Source organism: Pelobates fuscus, chromosome 5, assembly GCF_036172605.1.
Source record: "Pelobates fuscus isolate aPelFus1 chromosome 5, aPelFus1.pri, whole genome shotgun sequence".
NCBI lineage: Eukaryota > Metazoa > Chordata > Amphibia > Anura > Pelobatidae > Pelobates > Pelobates fuscus.
The window spans coordinates 201,923,917-201,946,710 of NC_086321.1; the positions used below are offsets into that span (position 1 = coordinate 201,923,917).

General features: G+C 39.8%; 1 protein-coding gene across 2 annotated transcripts in view; it reads right to left on the minus strand.

Moving 5' to 3' along the window:
* LRRC2 (leucine rich repeat containing 2) overlaps positions 1–12,804 on the minus strand; it is a 356,803-nt gene extending 343,999 nt beyond the window's left edge. Inside the window, exon 1 of one of the 2 annotated variants that reach the window (XM_063457177.1) lies at positions 12,786–12,804. The gene's annotated coding sequence lies outside the window, so the exon portion shown is untranslated. Of the gene's footprint in view, positions 1–9,614; positions 9,699–12,785 lie in introns of those variants that run through there. The other variant, XM_063457176.1, reaches the window with a different exon arrangement.
* Between the last annotated feature and the right edge of the window lie 9,990 nt (positions 12,805–22,794).

Below are 22,794 nucleotides of genomic sequence, written 5' to 3' on the forward strand. Positions count from 1 at the left end.
ACAGAGCAGTCGGTCTGCTCTTGGTTTGTGAGTATACCCTTTTATTATTTTATTCACTTTGCCAAACAGTGAGCACTATCGGATGTTTCTTTTTATCTTTTTGAGAATTGGACACCAAGAACACAGAGAGGAACCCATTTAAATCCCATAAGCGGGGATTATACCGCTGTATGCGCTTTATTCCAGAGCTAGGACAGTAGCTCTGGTAAATGTGAGTTCTCAACTATTATTATTATTTCTATCCACATCAGTATTGTGCAAACTACACTATTGGTTGTCCATCTCTTCCCTTTTGTCTTTCATATGAGAGGAACTACTACATTGGTAGAGGACACCACCAGCAAAGACCTCCTGTAAGGACACACCAGTTGGACTTTTTCCTCCCTTTGGACTTTACACTGTGTCTGCTTTTATCGTAAGCGCAGCCTTTTTATTATTTTTTATTATTTTTTACTTAAGGGGGATACAGTGCCTGTTTGTTTGTATTTTTTATTTAAAAAAATACATTTATATTGGCATTTACCTGCCACCACCAAACACACAATGCCTTCAAACACACACAGCACCCTCACTTACATCACCCTCACACAGCACCCTCTCTCACACACACATCACCCACACTGCACCCTCACACACACTGCACCCACACCCACACACACACCCTGCACCCACACATACACACACACACACACAGCATACCACACACACACACACAATACCACACACAATACCACACACACACACACACACACACACACACACACACACACAGCATACCACACACACACACAGAGCATACCACACACACACACAATATCACACACAAACACACAGCATACCACACACACACACAGCATACCACCCACACACACAGCATACCAAATACACACAGCATACCACACACAGCATACCTCACACACACACAACATACTTCACACACACACACAGCATACCTCACACACACACAGCATACATCACACACACACACAGCATCCCTCACACACAAACACACACACATACAGCACCCTTCACACACACAGCACCCCTCACACGCCCACTACACACACACATACTCATCACAAATACACACTACACCCCTCACACTTACACTATTCACACACACTGCACACCTCACAAAAACAAACTCACACAATACTTCCAAACATATGTATATATATATATATATATATACACTACAGAACCCCTCACACACATAATGCACCCCTAAACACATACCATTCCAGACACACACTAGATCACCTACACACACTCTGCACCATCTACACACACACACACTACATTTCTGACATATACACTCTGGATCCCCTATGCACACACTAGATTTCTTGTAAGCAAACATATACTACATTCCCTAAACACACACCCTACAGCCCATATGCACAAACTCGCTACATCCCCTATACACACTATGCCCCCTATGCACATACTCTCTACAGCACCTAGACACACATACATTACATTACACCACAAACACCATGCCTGAAACCAACCTATTAACACAAAACCACACCACAATCAGCTTACTCTACACACATGCAATCCCATAAGCAGGCTCCAAACACATGCACAGTATTCTTTCCTGGCATTTTTTGCATTTTTTCTGATTCAGGAAGTATGCATAACAAAGTAGTCAGACAAGCTTGATCTTGAAATCATAATAAACAAGCTATTGGGATCACAAGGAAACCACAACATGGCACTGAACATGTGCAAAACTGAAGCATTTAAAGGGATGGAAAATGTACTTGATAGCCCCCCCTCCAAAACATGAGTGGGCATGGCTAATGATGGTGGTGTGACAACATCACGTCACTAAAGGAGTGGAGATACAGCACCTGGCATCAGAAATGCTGGCAAAGATGTTTATGGATGTAAAACCAATGTGTTGCCTACATGGGAGGTGTGGTGCAGCACAAGCATATGTATCTGTACAACCTGCTCTTTTGAAATAGAATTGTTTTTCATATATATGCAGATTTGCTAGTACATGTTTTGACTAAGAAAAACATATGTAAATATAAATCGGTCTCCCATCTGTCAGACAATTATTTGGCATATGAGAAAATAAAAATATAGAGTCACAGCGTGTTACCCAAATAGATACCAAAACACTCAAAACACCCGTGTGGTAACCTCTCTATCCACACTAAAAATCACAAAATAATATACATACAATGGCAAGTTTTTTTACCCCCACAGAGGACTTTTATATATTACCACAATCTTAGTGGATTTTATTGAGTTTGTTTTTTTGTTTGTATTATACATTACTACCTGCATTTTATTCATCTTCATTAAAAGGATTTAGTCCCTAACATTTTGTTGGTGTGGACATTCCTCCTTGAAACCGGTGAAGCACTATTTGCACTTTGGAAGGGAGTGGGATCCCTCCTAACTATCCCACAGGCATCTGGATTGAGCCATTTCCAATTGGCTCCCTCCTTGTGAGTACTAAATCACACAGTTTACGTTGTTTTTACTTGTACTGTATGATATTGCACTAGGTGCTTGTACACTATTTTATTTCCACAGTTATTCCATTTGTCTCCATACCATCGTCTTTTACCCTGAACCGAACTATTCCACCAATTATTTGGCATAGACTATATGATGAAGAATTAACTGACTAGAGAGATCACAAGATTCCACAGGCGGTCCTTCTGCTCATCAGACATAGCAACCACAATGCATGTGCTGTGGTATCTCCCTAGTTGAAGCCATGTGGACACAGCGACGCTGGCTTGGACTTTACACTGAATGCATCATGTATCTCTCTGATATAGTATTCAATGCATCTGATGCCGATTTATGTTAAAGTGGTCCTGTCATGACAGGACTTAAATTATGGTGGAAAGAACAAATGGCAAAAGTGCAATTAGATGGACTAAACTAGAAAATGAAGACTAGATTGTTAATGAAGACTAGTGTTTTTAATATATAAATTCTAAACACTTGAGTAAAAGTTTTGGTTCACTGAAAACAAAAATGAATGTGTTAGTAAATGAGGATCAGGAAGAGGGAGACATTTTAACTATTTTTTTTTACTGTCTATCAAAGAAGAACATATGATTGTAACTATTCACATCTCTGCTAGTAATAACTTAAAGTACACACATATACAGAAAATAAATATTGTTAATGTAAATAAATATCTAGAGCCAGTTGGTATTCACTTACAAATACTTAAGGAGCTAAGTGAGGTAAATCAGATCTGTTTTTAATCTTTTAGGATTATTTTTTTTCAGGAATTATAACAAAGAGTGAGAAAATCACATGTATTTACATCTCATATGTAAAAATTTAGCAAAATCTCTGTGCAGAAATTAAAGACCTTTGTGCTTAACATTGCTGGTTGGGAAAATATTTAAAGGGTTACGGATGGCTCAAATTCAGGCATTCAGTGAAAACAACAATGTTCTTAGAAGTAATTATAGTTATTTTATGAAAGACTGATCCTAAGCTCACCCTCCACCAAACCACCAGGTATAACACCATGGTAAGCAGGAGGGGTGTAAATGAAAAACTCCTTCCCCAACTCAGACACCATACACACAACACACAACACTCACTAAATCTTGGACTCTTCCAAATAAACATACATAGCACTCAGACTTCTCCACACACAAAATTCAGTCACCAGACAGAACACTCAATCAGCCAACTTAGCCTCTTCCCTACTCCACATAGAACTCTCAACTTCAACCATACACACAACACTTACAGAAACAGTCCAATACTCTATGAAGGGCCTAATTTGGCATCCTGTGTATGTGTGTGATACATACATACACACATACACACATATACACATATACACACACACACACACAAAGTCAGGAGGGCTGCACTCACCTAAACATGCATTTATTACAGGGTGCTACTGGGACCAAAATACAAAATACAAAATATACAAACCAGTGCACTCGCTTATTAACTAAACAGTGATTTCAAATCCTAAAAAGTACCATTTAAAAACACCTCACCTAGGTAAAAAAAATAATGGGGATTTGGTTACATTATATGATCATACATTGCATAAGCCTGCCAACTGCATCAAAGTACCCCATTCTTGGCAGGTCCTACTCTAGCAGCCTAATGCTTGCTCTTATGAGATTAATCCACTTACTTGGGAAATGCTTCCTTACTTGGACTCTCTGCAAGTCAAGGCTAAATAGGATCCTGGAATTAGACACCTGTGACAGGGAGAGGTGCAAATCCCAGGGGTTGGCCTAGACCCCCCCCAATTATAAACAAACAAAGACTTTGTTTATAATTGTGGGGGTCTAGGCCAACTCACCAATTTACACAAGAAGAAGGGCAGGGGATTTTGTGGGAACAGTCAGCTGTGGAACTGCCCCATAACCTTACATATAAGGATATCTATTTTAAGCTACTATGTCTTCACAAAAAATATGTCTACCTAGATCTCCACGGCTTATTTCTGTTGGACTAGTATAAGGCAAGGATCAGGATCCTTAATGTACCTACCATAGGACGGGCAAAGGCAACTGTATGCAGAGATTGGATTGCAGTTTTGAATAGAGCATCATTGGATTTGATGTTAATTATTATCAAGGACGTTAAATCTGATATTACTGAAACTAAACAGAAAATCACTGACCTTGAAACGAAGCATTTGATCTTGTTACAAATGCCCAATGGCCTCAAATTACAACAAAGGCTCAAAGAGGATCTATTGAAGTACAAGAACAAATATATTTTTTTCTGTGCTGCTCTACGGTGGAAGGAGCCCTGGCACTAACCCTAGTACTAATATTAACCTAACTGAAGCCCTAATACTAACAAAACACTGACATGCTAACCATAGCCCTAATAATGTAATCAATATTATGAATCCTATAGTTTACACTATATATGAGAAGGGGTAGCAGGGAGATAGGGCAATGGAATCAAAAGCTTTGTTTTGGTGTTTTGGTACTGGTTAAATAATGCACCTATGCTTAATGTGCCAGGTGTTCCTTCCAATTTCCTTTGCGTCTTATGTCAAGAAAGACCAAATTCCAGTATTTTTTTTGTATTCTTGGATGATATATCTGGCACATTATTAACCGTTATTATTTATTTGCATGTTTAGATACATCTTTCTTATTGTAATTCACAGAACATCATGTGCATCTTTTCACTTTAAACACCTTAGCAACACAAATGAAAAATGTTCAAATGGTTAGGAAGTCTACCCTTGCATACTGCTACACTGTATCAAGAGATACAAAAAGAACACATATTAACCCCTTTAGCAGCAAATTGATGGTAACATCCAAAAGATCACAGCAATGTTCAAAATAATACAACCCTTGTATATAGACACAATATGACACACCATGAATAGCAGTGTGTGGAATAAAACTAAAAAAGCATGATGGTCCCATACATGTTTTCACCATGACACCGCCACGACTTGCAGGCAGGCCTGCTGCCACCTCCTCTACTCCTCCTACTCCATCCTCTTCCATAACCTCCTCAGCTGAGTCCTCTGCTGCTGCTGCTGCGTCTAGCTCCACATCAACGGCACCCCCCAGCTCCCCAGGTACTGTTCCACATCCCGGATACGGCAGTGTGGTTTGTGACAACGGAAGAAATTTGTTGGCGGCATTGCCTTTGGGCAAGTTGACACATGTGCCGTGCATGGCACATGTGTGTAATCTGATAGTACAACGCTTTGTGCATAAGTACCCAGGCTTACAGGATGTCCTTAAGCAGGCCAGGAAGGTGTGTGGCCATTTCAGGCGTTCCTACACGGCCATGGCGCACTTTTCTGATATCCAGAGGCGAAAAAACATGCCAGTGAGGCGCTTGATTTGCGACAGCCCAACACGTTGGAATTCAACACTCCTAATATTCGACCGCCTGCTCCAGCAAGAAAAAGTCGTTAACGACTATTTTTATGACCGGGGTGCTAGGACAGCCTCTGCGGAGCTGGGAATTTTTTTGCCACGTTACTGGACGCTCATGCGCAATGCCTGTAGGCTCATGTGTCATTTTGAGGAGGTGACAAACCTAGTTTGTCGCACCGAAGGCACCATAAGCGACATCATACCATTTGTTTTCTTCCTGGAGCGTGCCCTGCGAAGAGTGCTGGATCAGGCCGTAGATGAGCGTGAAGAGGAAGAGTTGTGGTCATCATCACCACCAGAAACAGCCTTATCAGCATCGCTTGCTGGACCTGTGGCAACGCTGGAAGAGGATTGTGAGGAAGAGGAGTCAGAGGAGGAATGTGGCTTTGAGGAGGAGAGGGAAGACCAACCACAACAGGCATCCCAGGGTGCTCATTGTCACCTATCTGTTACCCGTGGTGTTGTACGTGGCTGGGGGGAAGAACATACCTTCAGTGATATCACTGAGGACGAGGAACAGGATATGAGTAGCTCGGCATCCAACTTTGTGCAAATGGGGTCCTTCATGCTGTCGTGCCTGTTGAGGGACCCTCGTATAGAAAGGCTGAAGGAGAACAACCTGTACTGGGTGTCCACGCTACTAGACCCCCGGTATAAGCAGAAAGTGCCTGAAATGTTACCGAATTACGGCAAGTCGGAAAGGATGCAGCAGTTCCAAAATCATTTAAAAAGTATGCTTTACATAGCGTATAAGGGTGATGTCACAGCACAACGGGAATCTAACAGAAGAAGAGGGGAAAGTAATCCTCCTCCTCTCACGACCACGCCGGCAAGGACAGGACGCTTTACAGACGTGTTGTTGATGGAGGACATGCGGAGCTTTTTAAGTCGTACGCATCGCCACAGCCCTTTGGGGTCCACCCTCCGAGAACGACTCGACCAACAGGTAGCAGACTACCTCGGCTTAACTGCAGATATCGACACTCTGAGGAGCGATGAACCCCTTGACTATTGGGTGTGCAGGCTTGACCTGTGGCCTGAGCTATCCCAATTTGCGATAGAATTTCTGGCCTGCCCCACTTCAAGTGTCCTGTCAGAAAGGACCTTCAGTGCAGCAGGAGGTATTGTCACTGAGAAGAGAAGTCGCCTAGGTCAAAAAAGTCTAGATTACCTCACCTTTATTAAAATGAATGAGGGATGGATCCTGAAGGGACTGACAGTGGGCGATACGACTAAAAAAGGCCTGATGACGGGGACGTAACAGGGTGTCGTAACAGGGTGTATTTAAATCCCTAGCTCACCCCAGTACCTTGCCCTGTCGTGGTTTCCTGTTCCTGGTTTCCTGAGAGTGCTTTATCATTGTGAATCTGATTTCCTGGTATCCTGATCTTGGCTTTTCCCTGGTTATTCTGAATTCTGGTTTCCCTGACTTGGCTTGTGTAAACAGTATTGTGTATTTTCTGACTTCCTTGACCTCGGCTTTCCCTTTGATCATTCTCTGTCTCTAGTGTATTAGTCCGGCCATTCTAAGGTCCGGTTTACGCTCTGTCCTTTTATTTTCCTTTTCTTGTCTATGTATATGTCTATGGACTGTTTGCGGTTGTTTGCGGTGCGTTAAACGGGGAGTTTGGTCTGTCACTGTGAAGCGAGCGTAACCCTTACACTACCTGATCGATACAACATCATACCTGATGTTTTAAAGCACGTTATTCTAAACAATATAGGAATGTTAGGTGATTAATGCCCTTTATGCATTAAAACCAGACTCTGCATCAACTATGTAATTTTCCCATGGGAGTTGCCATGGATCCCCCTCCGGCATGCCACAGTCCAGGTGTTAGTCCCCTTGAAACAACTTTTCCATCACTATTGTGGCCAGATAGAGTCCCCGTGGGTTTTAAAATTCACCTGCCCATTGAAGTCTATGGCGGTTCACGAACATTTGCGGGAGTTCGCGTTCGCCGTTCGTGAACCGAAAATTTTATGTTCGCGACATCACTACCCACAAATGTAAAAAAGTAAAAATAACAAAACATGGAGGAGTTATCTAGACCCCTTATTTTTTGAAGATACTCTGTTCAATGGTGCCACTGCTCCTACTACCCATACAGTGTGGGTTAATATACAAGCAGCGAATGCTGCTCCTATCCACTTTTCAGACTTTTTTTTACCCAGCATTGCACAGTTTGATTACAATATAGATCTAGTATAAACTAATATAAACTATAATGGATATACTGTAATGTGTACCTTACGCCTAGACACACAAGTAATAGCATATCAAAGCAAATATTATTTTTATACTATTATTCTTTTTTTATACTATTACTAGAGTACAATGAGCTCCCATGTAACCAAATTTAGTGGGTAACTTTTGGCAGTAGAGTTGATGTGGACTAATTTTTCTGTGATGATATGCCACCTAACCTCCTGTATGAGCAAAAGGTTGAAACAGTCCAATAGATATCCCCACATCCTACAACTGGCATTGTTTAAATGTTTGATACACACAGTCCACAGCTGTTTAGCCATTGCTGTAACATGTTAAAATGGAATTTATCAGATTGGCTATATATTTCACAAAAATATTACTTGATTTATGAACATTTGTACTTTAACTGATTACTTTGTTTAATTTGTTTCTGGTTGCACTATATTTTCATTAATTTAATTTTTCACTTTGAAATTATCAGGATTATTTACTAAAGTGAAATCAATTTGAAAAATGTTAAATTTAAAGGCAGAGTAGCTGAAATGATGTCATAGCTGACTTTTAGAATTTGTCAAATTTGGCTATTTTGACATTATATTTGAAATTCACTTTAAATTCTTACTTTAGTAAATAACCCTTTATATCTTTTATATTACTAGGCTAAAATAAGGTTGTAGCTCAATTTAAATCCTCCAATGCGTAGAAAATAATCAACTTATAAATCTAGAAATATTTTTTTATTGCAAAAAATGACTACACTGCACATAAAACCTATGAGAAACATTAAACAAGCTTTAACAAACACGTTTTATTGCTACAATCTCTTTATTATGTGATACTAAGCTGACATATATATATATATATATATATATATACACACACACACACACACACATATACATATGATCTATACATCCATCTCTGTATGTCAAACTACTCTAAACTTATACTCTAAAGGTACAAAAAAGAACATAAAAAGAATTAAAAAGGGGGGGGGGGAATCAAAAAAATTAAAAAAAAAAGTGAAGCAAATATTATGAATTAGAAAACAGAATTATTTGTTGCAGGTGACAAGTCAGCTTAGCTTGTAAGTTTCTGTTTGCACAAGTAACAGCCATTCTAGGCATGACTAATTGTACTGTGCTTAGCAAGTAATAAACATAATGCTTCTTTAGTCAGACTGTGACAAGTTAATCAGAAAACCAGCCCACCATACATTGCCACTTTCTACTTTTGAGAAGACCTGGCGATATGTTTCCATCATTAACAAATGCAAATTATTCCACTGTGAATTTATTGGAAAATGATTGTAGTAACGTGACAATAGAAAGTCAGACACCACTGGCAATGTACCAAAGCATATAAAGCATTGAATACCACTGCAACATATATCATAATAACCGATCACTTTGGTATATCAGCTGTCCAGCTGATGCTCCAAGCAATGTCTTAATTGATTCTGTGCTCGGAATGTTCCATAAAAGCAGTTTCAAAGGCTTTACTGTATATACACAAAGCTCACTTACAATGCAAGATGCACCACAAGTGTTCAGAGAGTAAGGGTCCTCCTGTGCTCTGCACACAGCAGATAGTCGGCTCTGGCGTTGTTTACAGCAGCAGATGCAGCAGCTAGAGCATAGCTCACAGTCAGTCGGGTCAAACCTCACAGCGTGACTTGCCTTTTAGATGTACTAATATTCTATATTTGTAAGCTGATAACATGATCTCTGGAAGCCTTAGTGCCAGAGCCTTGTGTATAATAAAATATCTAGAGGGTATAAATCAACATGAGTTAAAGGTTTGCCGCATTACCAGGACAGCAGCTATCCCTCAATGTTGAGGAGCAAATAAATTAAATATTATTATAATAAATAACCTTGCTCCAGCCCAAAGTTGTGTATTTTATCACAGCAATATTAACACTAACAGAAAGGAGTACTTTTATTTAACCCTTTAATGACAATGGCAGGTCAAATCATTGCTAACACAACAGCTCTGGCACGTCATCATTTCTGGCAGGTTTAGCTTCTGATGGGTTAATGTAAAGCACACGCTTACATGTAGACATACACACAAGTTTATATGTAGAAAGGTTACATAACAGTGAAGCATGTGTCATGGAAATATAATACAATTTAAGGATTCTTGAGACACATTATTAAAGCGTCAAACCAAATGGCAGATTTTAAAGGACAGAATGTTTTTTTCAAATCCCATACCACACACAATAAGTAACAGAATCCATGACACATAGTGTGTCTGTTACTCTGCAGTGCAGTGCTCTGATTAGTGGGAGTTGCACTTCTGGGTATCAACTGCTATTTCATAGATGTATATATGTATTGAGAGAGACAGAGACAGAGAGACAAAAGTTACAGAAAATATACTTCTCAACATTGGGTAGTATGGAATCGGGATTGGAAGTAGGCGGGCCCATGGAGGTGTTCCAGTGAGGACATTTATGATACTGGTGACTCCAAAAATGGGCAATAACATCTGGAAAGGGGGTAGGGACATCCAGAGATATGGAATGCCAGTCTGGAGTGAACGCAGGTTGACTGCTTGTCTTCCTGGCCAGCCCTACTCAGGTCATATCATGCAGAGAATGCAGCGGAAGCCCTCTCTGCTAAGGTTCATTTAATCTTAGGGCAGTACTGTGAATTATTAAGGCAATAACTTTTTACACTCCTGCATGATAGCTACTATTTGTCAGTGCATTATTCAGCCCTGTAAAGATATGACAGCATTATGACAGAGAAGTTGCATAGACAGACTTATATTGTCTCCTCAGCTTCTGTCAGAAAATATCATATGTAGGGCATGGTTATATTAAATATACAAACAACTCACAATACCAGGTGCATAACCCTTATTTAATTAAGGGTTAACCCTATCATACATAACTCCATTGAACTTAAAGTAACGCTTAAGAGTTAGGTACATTGACACTAAAGTGTCTATATTCCTATCTAGATAGGTGCTCTCCCTGTTTGCCAAAATTAAGAAAAAAAATCCTTTTATTTAACTCTTAACAGTGATATCATAGAGGAATCATGGCTTCATATTTAACTGGACCAATCCAGTGCTCCTCGTAGAGGACCAATGGGAACCTAATGAGCATGGAATCAATGTTTTCCTATGGGGGCTGAAGTCAACTTCCCAAAAACTGCAATGTGTTACATTGCAGGGTTAACCCTACATGCCACTACACCAAGACCACGTCATTGAGATGAAGTGGCCTGTGTGATGTTTGTGGCCTTGTGATAAAGTGAAGGCAGAGAGGCCATTTAACCCCAGGGGGAGTATATGTAGTTTGTGTGTTGCACAACACAAAGCTATGTTTAGTTATGGGCCCCTGGGGTGGAGAATTTGGAGAGAAGGGTGGGCCAATGCTCCACTCTTCCGTTTAGACACAACTGGGAGAAATAAGGTCCAGGCCAGAGTTTTTTAGGAACTGTCTCCAACCCACTGCTCAGCTGCAGTTAATCAGCTGTTGCAGTGGGAAAAAAAACCCTGCCTGCTAGGCAGGTACAGGGGGGATTGCTGGCTTCCTCCCAGGAAGCAGGTAGGAGAGAGCCTGTTCTCTCCAGTGAGAGTCAAGGAGACTAGGCACTGGGAGTGCAGAAAGGGAAGCAGTCAAGGCTGGCTTGGAGCACTGGGAGTGCTGAGAGCGGACAAAGAACTAGGTTGGTGAAACCAATATTGTTTTGTTTTAGTTTAACCCCTGAGAGATAGGGAACCTAATGTTAGTTAGTGCTCAGACGAGCTAGGTTTTTGTTTATAGGGATTTGTGTTATATTTATGGTTTCATTTACTGCTGTCTCCTGTGTGGATTTACAAATAAAGTGCCTGGAGTATATGCAATTACAAGGACTGTGCCTGTTGTTTACTCTAGAGGACCGTGCTACCTGCAAACAAGGATCACAGCCTATTAATAAATTATACTTATATTAATGCCATAAATAACCAAGTCAAGCAGCCTAAATGACTGATCACCTTAACATGACGCAAAATACGCTATTGAAGTTATTCTCCATTGAACGAGAACAATTTTACGCACAATAGTATACCACACTATTGATAAAACATACATTTAAAAAAATCACATTATAAATAAAAATAATCAATTAATAACAAACTGCATGACCAAACGTTATAGGAAATAATAACAGATGACATCTCCCACTTACAGTATCAGGTTTGAAAACAAGATCTGCCCATTGAAATAAGTTTAAGAATTTACAATTAAAAAAGATCTGTAATTACCTTATATTATAAATTGATTGTTAATGTTTGAATAATCCTTAACAATATAAATGACTATATTATAATATATTTATATATATATATATTACAGTATCTCACAAAAGTGAGTACACCCCTCACATTTTTGTAAATATTTATATCTTTTCATGTGACAACACTGAAGAAATTACACTCTGTTACAATGTAATGTAGTAAGTATTCAGCGTGTATAACAGTATAAAATTTCTGTTCCCTCAATATAACTCAACATACAGCCATTAATGTCTGAACTGTTGGCAACAAATGTGAGTACACCTCTAAGTGGAAATAAATAAACAAATAAATAAATAAATATATATATATATATATATATATATATATTCATTGGCATAGCTAGCTACAAAAATACATTAAATACATTAACTCGCCTCTGTGTATACTTCTATTCTTACCTTGTGTACTGTGTGTAACACATTCATGAAGTGCAATTGATTTGTGACCTACATTGCTAGTATTGTAGGACATACTTCATGTGAGAGACGTGAACTATATTTAGGCACTGATGGCATATTGTTATTCTGAGTGCCTTCACTGTGGAATTGATATGATTGTTTTTATTTTATATGTTTTTTACTTTGGCCTTCATGAAAAAACACGAAAACCTAATGACTCTAACGTAGTGTAATTGCAGAGTGCAAATGTACTAATCAATTCCAAATTTTACTTTCAGCCTCTTGAGTAAACTGTTGTGTTAACCTTTATTTTTTATTTTAAATCAGTTTATAGACCAAGTTAGGATACCCCCTATCTAGTTCCAAATTTTACTTCAGTTAAAAAAAGAGAAGTTTTTTTGCTGGATTAGGTTAGATGTATGTCAACACAGTTATCGATGTTAATTTAAGGCTGCAATCTTAGATTATATGAATATTAGATAGATAGGCATTCTCTCTCTCTCTCACTCACTCACTCACTCACACACACATTATATATAATATTGATCCTGATGAAAGTTCTGGGAAAGGACTGAAACGTTGGTGCCACTTTTTAATCTTTTTGCAAAACAAACACAAGAACTAACCATGTAGAAGAAGATAAGCCCCCATGGATAAAGAGTAACCTTAATAAAACATAAATTTTAATATAATTATATAAATATTAAAAAAAATCCTTGATCACAAATCTAGAGAATCAAATAGGTATCTATAATAGGAAAAAAAATCCCACAAAAAATAGGAAAAGTACAAAGTTATAATGTACAAATAATCTAAATAAAGTGGTATAAAGTGAAAATAAAAATTAAGCAAGTATCAGATACTGACCACCGTCACTAAGAGGTGTAAGTGGAATGATTGCACTGGAAATTGCAATATGCAGAGAAAATGTGAACAAAATAAAGTAACTAAAGTAACTCTTGTTTCAATAACAAATTAGCCAGAGGGGGAAAGATGAAACAAAATTGCAGATTGTGTAGTAGAGCGAAGGGAGACCCTGCAGGGTAAAAGTAATGTTTATACAGATCGTCCCTACTCTGCTGTGCCTTCGAGGGCTCCCCTTAAAAAACTCTACTCTCACTCCCCTCTCTGAAGACAGACTAGATGTCCTAACGAGAGTTAAAAAACTGTAATTTTGGAGCCCAGCATCTCGTGGGTGAAGTATAGGCTAAATTTAATTGACGGCAAAAGGTAAATAAAAATCTCGATGTATCTTTCCTGGTAAATAAAAGTAAAATGTAGTATGGGTGGTATTGTCTCTAATAGTATTTGTTTCTGTCATCCCACATCTCTAGACCAACACCATACACTAAAATGTCATTTAGTTCAGGTAGTAATTAAAACTGACACTCTTAATATAAATCTGATTATAACTTAGTTATACTAAGATAATAGCAATACTGGAAGAAAAGTAAAGGAAAATGCCAGTTTAAGGCCAGCAGTTGGAAAACTAACACCAATAGAAAATGAAAATGTATTTATTTATTTATTTATTTATAAAATAATTTACCAGGAAAGATACATCGAGATTTCTCTCGTTTTCAAGTATGTCCTGGGTCCACAAAACATTGCATTGATACAATAGGGTAAACAAAATTACAAAACCAATATTAATACACAATATATACAAAAGTTAAAATAGAACAGCTTGGAAATATATAATCAACCATGACAAGTGCCTTTTTTGAGATATGTAGAGAGGGATCTCTTAAAGGACTTTAGGCTTGGGGACGATTTAAAAGTGTGGGGGGAGGTTGTTACATAATTGCGGTGCTCTGAAGGAAAAGGAGGATCGAGCTGCTTTCTTTTTGTATTGAGGTAGACTAAATAAAGTTATGGTACTGAATTGGAGGTTATAAGAGGTGAAAACAGCCGGGCAGAGCATTATGCTCAGGTAGGGTGGTAGCTTCCCAGAAATGCTCTTAACCCCTTAAGACCGCAGGACGTACCATGCCGTCCTTATTTGGGCGGCTCTAAACGCCGCAGGACGGCATGGTACGTCCTGGGCGGTCTTAGCCCCCACGTGGCCGGCGGCACATGGCCGCTGCATATCATCCACAAATAAAAAATAAAAAATAAAAAATAAAAAATACAAAATACTAATAGATCCTCTTTTGAGAAACTACCACGTAGGTGACCATTATACAGTACTCACCTCTAAATTCCAACAACATTTTTGCCTTATATTGGAGTGTTGGGTTCACTATAATACGTTTCCAACCAGGTCTATCTTCCTCCTAATAGGACGATAGTAAGACATACACCTACCTGGGCATATAAATTGATATCAATACTATCCCATTCAAACTTTGTTGCCAATTATAAACACATTTTGTGCCTTTTTATTATATATTTTTTTCTTTTTTATAATTATTTTTCTTATTAAGTTACCTTATTGACTTCTCTTTAATATTACTTTACATTATAATTTATGTTGCCCCACTATCCCAGTTGTGGCACTAAATTTCAAGTCCCTTTTTCTCTTCTCTTATTATAGAGACATCTCCTCTTTTTCTTTATTATGTTTATGTTTATCACAATCTATTCCACTCTTAAGGACTCTATTCTTAATTTTTAATATTTACTACCTTCCACTGGAAGTTTCAGCATTATCATTATTAATCATGCTTTGTTACTAGCTTAGCTTTACCAAATCTCTTCTTGGATCGATACTTTATCTGTCAACTCATCTTGTAACCTTATGTTACTGTATCTCTTTTCACATGTCTGATTAAACTTCTTAATTGTTACTCTCTTGGTAACTCATTATCTGTCCGTTTTTCCCTCTGTCTGGGAGTTGAGGGGTTAACATTCTCTCTCCCTCTCTCTAACGTCACGAAATGGGAAGTCCCATCTCTGTGACGTCAGATTCATTCACCAATTGCATACACTTTTCGTCAACCAATCATGAGCTTTTTGCTCTTTTTTAAACGAGTGCCTCACACCGACCGGTTCCCTTCTGACGAGCCTGGTCGGGTGAAACGCGCGCGTCAAGGGAATTACCTTGCGGCTTATCATACTTACCATTAAGTTTCCATGTCTGTACTCCACTTTCTGTACTTTTCTCACCTGGGGGGTTGGATTTAGGTGCCCTCGAAGGCACGGGGGGGATTATCTACGGATAATTTATCCAGCAGCTTTGCCTTTTTTATTAATCTTTTTTCGTCATCCTCTCTCTCCTCCCTGCTACCCTATGAATATTCTATACATGAGTGAGTTGTGTTGAATCCTGTGTTCGGGCAGCATATTTAGCCACATCCAGTACTCTAGCTATTGATCTGACTTTTTTTACGTTAACAAAGAGACCCTGCCGTTATAGTTATTCACTTCTGGTCTGCATACATAACGAACGGACAGTATAACTGGCAGCATGCTCTGATACATGGTCTCTGTGTATATCCTATTACTACCCTATGAATATTCAATACATGAGTGAGTTGTGTTGAATCCTGTGTTCTGGCAGTATACTTAGCTACATCTAGTACTCTAGTTATCGATCTGACTTCTTTTACGTCCACACAGAGACCCTGCTGTTACAGCTATTCACTACTGGTCTGCATACATATGAACGGCCAGTGTAACTGGCAGCATGCTTTGATACATGGTCTCTGTGTATATCCTATTGATTAGGTTATGCGATAAACGCTACAGCACTTGGTGCTTTCACAGTGACTCACTGCGATCTTACACAAACAGTGAACTGACAGTGCGTTATATTGGCAATATTGTTTGATGTACTGTCACATCCTATGCCTATTTATTGAGCCTGCCGTTTTGCAGTGTTTTGGTGTTTCACTGAGACTTACTGCCAGCCTACACATATAGTGAACAGACAATGCACAACATTGACAATATTTTTTGTTAAGGGTTATATTATCTAGCTAGACGTCTGCAGACTTTGTATTTAGGTATTTCAATCATCAACATATATACATACGTTCTGCCCCCCATATCTCATGTTTATCAATTCTCTGTAACACAGACGTGTGTTTTTATAGATATTTATTGGAGTACAACTTTGGAACTTCTGAATTTCCAGTTATCAAGACCCTTTTCTTTTAATCTACTCTATTGATTTTCAGGCCCTCTCACAGTATTTAGCTAGTGTGTGACACTCTGGGTGATTGCCAAGTTATTAGGCAATTTTTAACACATATATATATTTTTCTCTAGTAAAGTATGTATCTAGTTGCTGTTTGAACATCTGTATGGACTCTGATAAAACCACTTCTTCAGGCAGAGAATTCCACATCCTTATTGTTCTTAGAGTAAAAAAAACCTTTTCTTTGCCTTAGACAAAATCGTATTTCTTCCAGTCTAAACGCATGACCTTGTGTCCTATGTAAAGTCCGGTTTGTGAATTGTGCATTGTCTGTTATAGTGTACTTTAGCGAGAATTCTTCAGATGGTATTAATGAATGTTGGCTAGACATGGCTGTAGAATAGAGGGCTGATAAGTTGATTATTAATCATTTTTTATGTAACTTTTTCCATAGCAATCTATTTTGGGTTAGTATGCAATGCAGAAAATGAGGGAACTTTAAATGGCCAATAAAAATCCCTTGTGGTGAAACCAACCTTGCCACTGGGCACTGGGGAAGCCTGGTTGCTCACCTGCTGCCTCATGACTATGGCCCCCTCTCATCAGCCCGTGCTAAACTTTAACCGCATGGCGATTTTGTTCTGTTCGTGGGATCTGAGCACTGTTCGGATATATTGAGTGTGGGGGTTCTGTTCAGTGTAATGGGAATTATGTATTTCTGTGTATTTTTTCTGCTGTTGTTAATGGAGATATTTTCTGTACTTGGAGATAATTGGCTTACCACACCCAGTTAAGCCAATTATCTCCAGTATAGAGGAGAAGATAAACCTGTGGAACTGGTTTTGGGCAGAAAAGCCATGCTTGCAGTCATTCAAAATGGAAGTCCATCTAACTTTTGAACCACTGGACCAATTTGTATGATTTTGACATATGTTTGTATACTGTGTATGCTGGTTCAGAATATGTGAAGGTGATGTATACTTTTAAAGTTATGAATATTGTGTAAAACTGTATTTTCCTGCCTGTGATAATTACATTTGCCCATTGTGTTCAGTGTGTATCACAGGCAGTGGGGAGGATTTCTGCTGGAATGAATGGGAGTGTTTAACTGTGCATGTCTGTGATTGGTCACTTTACTACTTTTGTCACAGTTTTCCACCAGGTCCCCTAGGGGAGAGAACCTGCATAAATACCTGGCAGGTAGCCCCATTAAACCAGATCAGTGCTTGACTCTCAACACAGAGCCTTGTCTCATTCTTGGGGGGGATTTATTGTATGCTGTTCCAGTTTGACTGCTAGGAGTGTAAACCTATTCCTATTCGGCTGTTTGGAGCATTTGTCTGCTTTGGAGTATTCATATGGTTCTTTATGTTCGGTGGATTGGTGTCTTTGGTAGCTGCCTGTATATCTGGAAGGGCAATATCTACTAAACGGCTTCTAACCCCTTTTATGCCCGGGGTGCCGTTACATCCCTGTTCTAATTTATTTATTTTTTATGAGGGAGTTGACTGAAACAGGATCTCTCAAAGTGGACTGCAATTATTACATTCCAGTATTTCTGTGGGTAAGAAAGTAAACTTAGGAACTCTTTTAGGTATGGAGTATTTAACAGACCTTAAATACTGCCGATGGTACATTTTATTGGGGCACATGGTCTTGGTGTGTGCCCTGAAACATACAGAGCAAACATGTAACCAGAGCAAGAGCTAAAACCACAAGAACCAGCAATGACATTATTGCAGATTTGGGCTTTCCCAAGGAAAACAATAGGCTGACCCAGTTTGTCCTTCAATTCTTTGTCCAAATCCACCAACTTGTGCAAATATAAATTGAATTATTCTCTATGGTGTTTGAAACTGGAGCATTCTACATCTCTGTATATACCAAAAACTAGTTTAGATACATTTTTGTTCAGCCTTGGTTCTCTTGCTAATTAAATCTACCTGTTTGTTCTGGCTTGCTGACTAATACCAAGTGGCAAAAAGATGAACTAAGTGGGTGACAGATGAGGCCCTTCTAAGTGTCAAGCAGCTTGAGAGGCTCTATTTATGCTTTGGTTAGAGGGCATTGAGGCCACCGAACAATGTGGCAGGGTGTAAGTCTTTTGGTAACACATATGATCATAAGGTAATATAGGAATGACAGGTGAGGCCCTAACCATGACACATTGTGAGGTGCTAGCTATAATTTGGCTTTAATTTGCGCTAAGGGGCAAAATACCTCCAAGTATGAGGATGGGTGTTGGCCTTGCGGGACCTATGAACTAAGGCATGGAAGGCCTAAAAAACCTATAGTATTGAGATTCTAACTTTACCCTATAGCCAGTAAAGAACATTGACTAATTATAACATAGAAAGCCAGGTTTAATTGAGAGAGTCGTATGTGAAACATACCTGTTAGTGTTATTTGAAACATACCGTTTGAATGTACGGAAGCTGATTTATGAATTGTGCCCAAGGTCTAAAAGGAAAAGTATATATGACCTAAGTATATAATACTAGAATAATTTATGTACTATAATGATGTACAATAATAATAATGATGTACAATATTAAAATGGAATAACATTGTAACTCCCACCATTGGGTGGGAAGGTGAAGGTACACACGTCCGTGCACCGAAACGCACATCGGGCATTCTTTTCTTTCTCACAGGGCACTTAGCACTTAGCACACAATGGTGTAGAAAATCTGCTCACTTAAGCAGCATGGTTTCAATTTATTAACACTTTTAACGTTTTTTCACATTTATTTTTCCTTTGACTCTTTAGATAGATTAACATGGAGAGAGGCTTTATCTATAACAAATTCTGTCTGGTTATTCTCAATAATCCTTAATATAAGGTGCATTATTTAATGTTGATACTCTATTTGCTAGCGGAACTCGATTCTGATTATTAGAAGACCCTTAGAACAAGTCACATCAGTCAGGTAATACTTTGGAGGTCCAAGGGAACATTGCATAGAATTTATTTCTAAACCTATAATGGGTAAACAATTGGGACTGCAACTGTTAAGCATGGAATAGTTTAATTCCAATTGTGCAAGGATATCCCACTGGGGCTTTCTCTATTAAGGGACCACTATAGTGCCAGGAAAACATGCTTGTTTTCCTGGCACTATAGTGCCCTGAGGGTGCCCCCTCATGTATGTATACATGTATGTATGTATGTGTATATATATATATATATATATATATATATATGTCTATATGTATATATATGTGTGTATGTATGTATGTATGTATGTATGTATGTGTTTGGGGAATTAACTTGAAAAATTCCTAGAGAGATTCTGGGTTGGCATATGCAAATGAGTTTAACAAAGAATCATATATCGATGTAGATTCCAACAAAGAATTTTTGCAGAGTGTTTTGAACAGTGGAAGAGACACTGGGAGAACTGTGTAAGGTCCCAAGGGGATGGAGGCATCATTGTCCTACCTATAATGTTTCTTGTATCTTAAATGCCTCTATTTTTCATATTACATGGCTGGATATATATACATATATATGTGGGATTTAATTATGCAGGGTGGCAGAGTATGCCCTGTGGATAACTGCACTCTCTGCGGCGATCCCAATTGGTGGGGCTGCCTAAAAACCCAGTCAGTCCCCCTGCAGCCAATCTGGAAATTCTGGACCATGTGATCACGATGACATCACGATCACATGACCAAAGGAAGCTGAACTGACTGCAAGAGGACTGCCTCGATTGTCAGGCAGACTCCAAAACTGGAAATTTGGGAAAAAAATTTATATATATATTTATTTGTGGTCGGTTAATATAGAGACTGTGATATACCTTGAGATTGGAGCAAGTCGGTGTGGTGTGCCAAAGGGTAGGCCTGTAAGAAAGAGGGCCCCCCTGGAAGAATTGTTAAAGTAAAAAGAGAGGGCTGAGGTGGGTGTGGTGAACTGAACGCCATGGCGAAGGTAATAAGTGGGAGTAGGGTTTTATAGGAACATTAATTCCTCCCACGAATACAGCCCTGCGACCTTTAAACTTGTAGTCGGTTAATATAGAGACCGTAATATTCCTTGAGATTGGAGCAAGTCGTGTGGTGTGCCAAAACCGATGTAAGGGTAGGCCTGTAATAAAGAGGGAAAAATAAATGCAGAAAACACACTTTATTGCAAACATGATTATAAGACTTTTAAATGCTTTTCCTAACTCTTTATCTGGTTGTGGTATGTATCTATTGTTAACCGTGGATTTCCAACGTCCCAACATTTTGATGATGTGAACAGGTGTATTGATACTGGATGCGGCTGATGTAGCCCCTATTCTGAATGAATGCCCAGAATAAGAGGTAGGGTCCCATTCTAATCTAATGCACAGAGTTCTAATGTAGAACATGAACTTTTTTTTTTTTTTTGTAAATCTTTCTTTTATTATGGCATATGCGTCATGGGGTACAGAAGAGAAAGAGGAGGCATTGTGGGATAACATGAGTTAATAATATCAAGATGGTGTACAATGCACCTCAAAGAAAGATTGCCATGTTTTTTTTTTTTTTGTGAAACATTCAAGTAAACAGAGTGATACAAGCTTGGATAAGAAACAAAAGTGATCAAAATAGCGTAGACAGGCTTGATATACAAGTTGGTGTTCATAGCTAAACAGGATAATAAAATAAAGTAAATGAATAATGCTTATTCCAACGAGTTAGGCTAAGTTGTATCTTTGGAGCAGACAGATATAACTTAATCTCAGTTTATCACAGTACCAGCGCAGGCAACGTTACATGCTAAATGCGAAACCTGCTTATTCTAGCAGTCATGCTTGTAGGCTAAGTATACAGGTGAATCGTTTACGGTCTGCCCTACTATAAAACAAGTGAGAATAAGTTAAGCTAGCAGCAACCAGAAACATAACAAGGCATAAACCTAACAAGGCATGAGAAGTGGGTTGCAGTCGCGGCCGCCGCTGGGTTTCAGCAATTTGGAGCAGCCTTCTTTTGCGTGAGTGTGGCTTTCAGCCAACTCCTTGGAGTGGTAGCCCCTGCGTGTCCACGGTCAGTCTATGCCACGGCACCTCTGTTCTCCCGTCAACCCTCCAGGCGACCTGTTTGAGGGGGGTAGGTGCACTGTCCTGCCGACGGCTTGAGGGACTGCGCGGTCCACACTTCTTGCGTCTTCGGCCCAAGGCCTGTGCGGGCACCCACGCCTGCATTCCATTGATCCCTTCACCAGGATCGTGGGCCCCCGGGTCAGTCGTGTTGCGGACCTCCCCTGGGGTGTATGGATGGCTGTGGGGGGTTACCACCACTTGGGTCCCCGGCTTGGAAGAAGAGCCAGCATGGAGTCCGGCATTTCCCTTCCCTCGTGCGGATAGGGGTGTACCCTGCTTTAGGGTGAGCTCTGAGTGAAGCGGTAAGGTAATCGCTGTAGGGGCATTTTGGGGCCTTGAAATAGTAGGGGTCAGTGTCACCTGAGGTCTGTGAGCAAGTCGCTCCCAAAAGTCCTGGCACATTGCCTCAAATCTGGCATTAAAAGAGATCAGCCACTCCTGAGTTCCCTGGCTTGCTTGTGGCTGTAGCTTTTCCCGGCTGGCGGCCATCTTAGATGTGCCTCGTGGGCCTTGCTCGGGCTGTCTGTGTGACATAGTGTCTGGAAGATTGCCATGCATGCTGTGTGGACCGGGATAACCCCCACCGGTCCGGGGGGGGGAACGGGTGGTTTGTGCATTACCCGCGGTCCCTGGCTGGAGGAACGGCCGTTTCCACCCTCCGTTGGACTCGCCTGGTGTGCAGGTGTGTAGGCCACTGGAGCTGTATCTGGCCGCGGTCCGGTGCGCTTGTCTCCATGCTCGGGTCGGGACTCTCCCCTGTCCTTAGAGTCGGTTCGGCACCCGGCTGGGTAAGTTTTGGGGTCGGCATTCCGTTTAGTAGTGTGGTAATCCGCGGCAGTTGCAGGGAGCTCGCAGC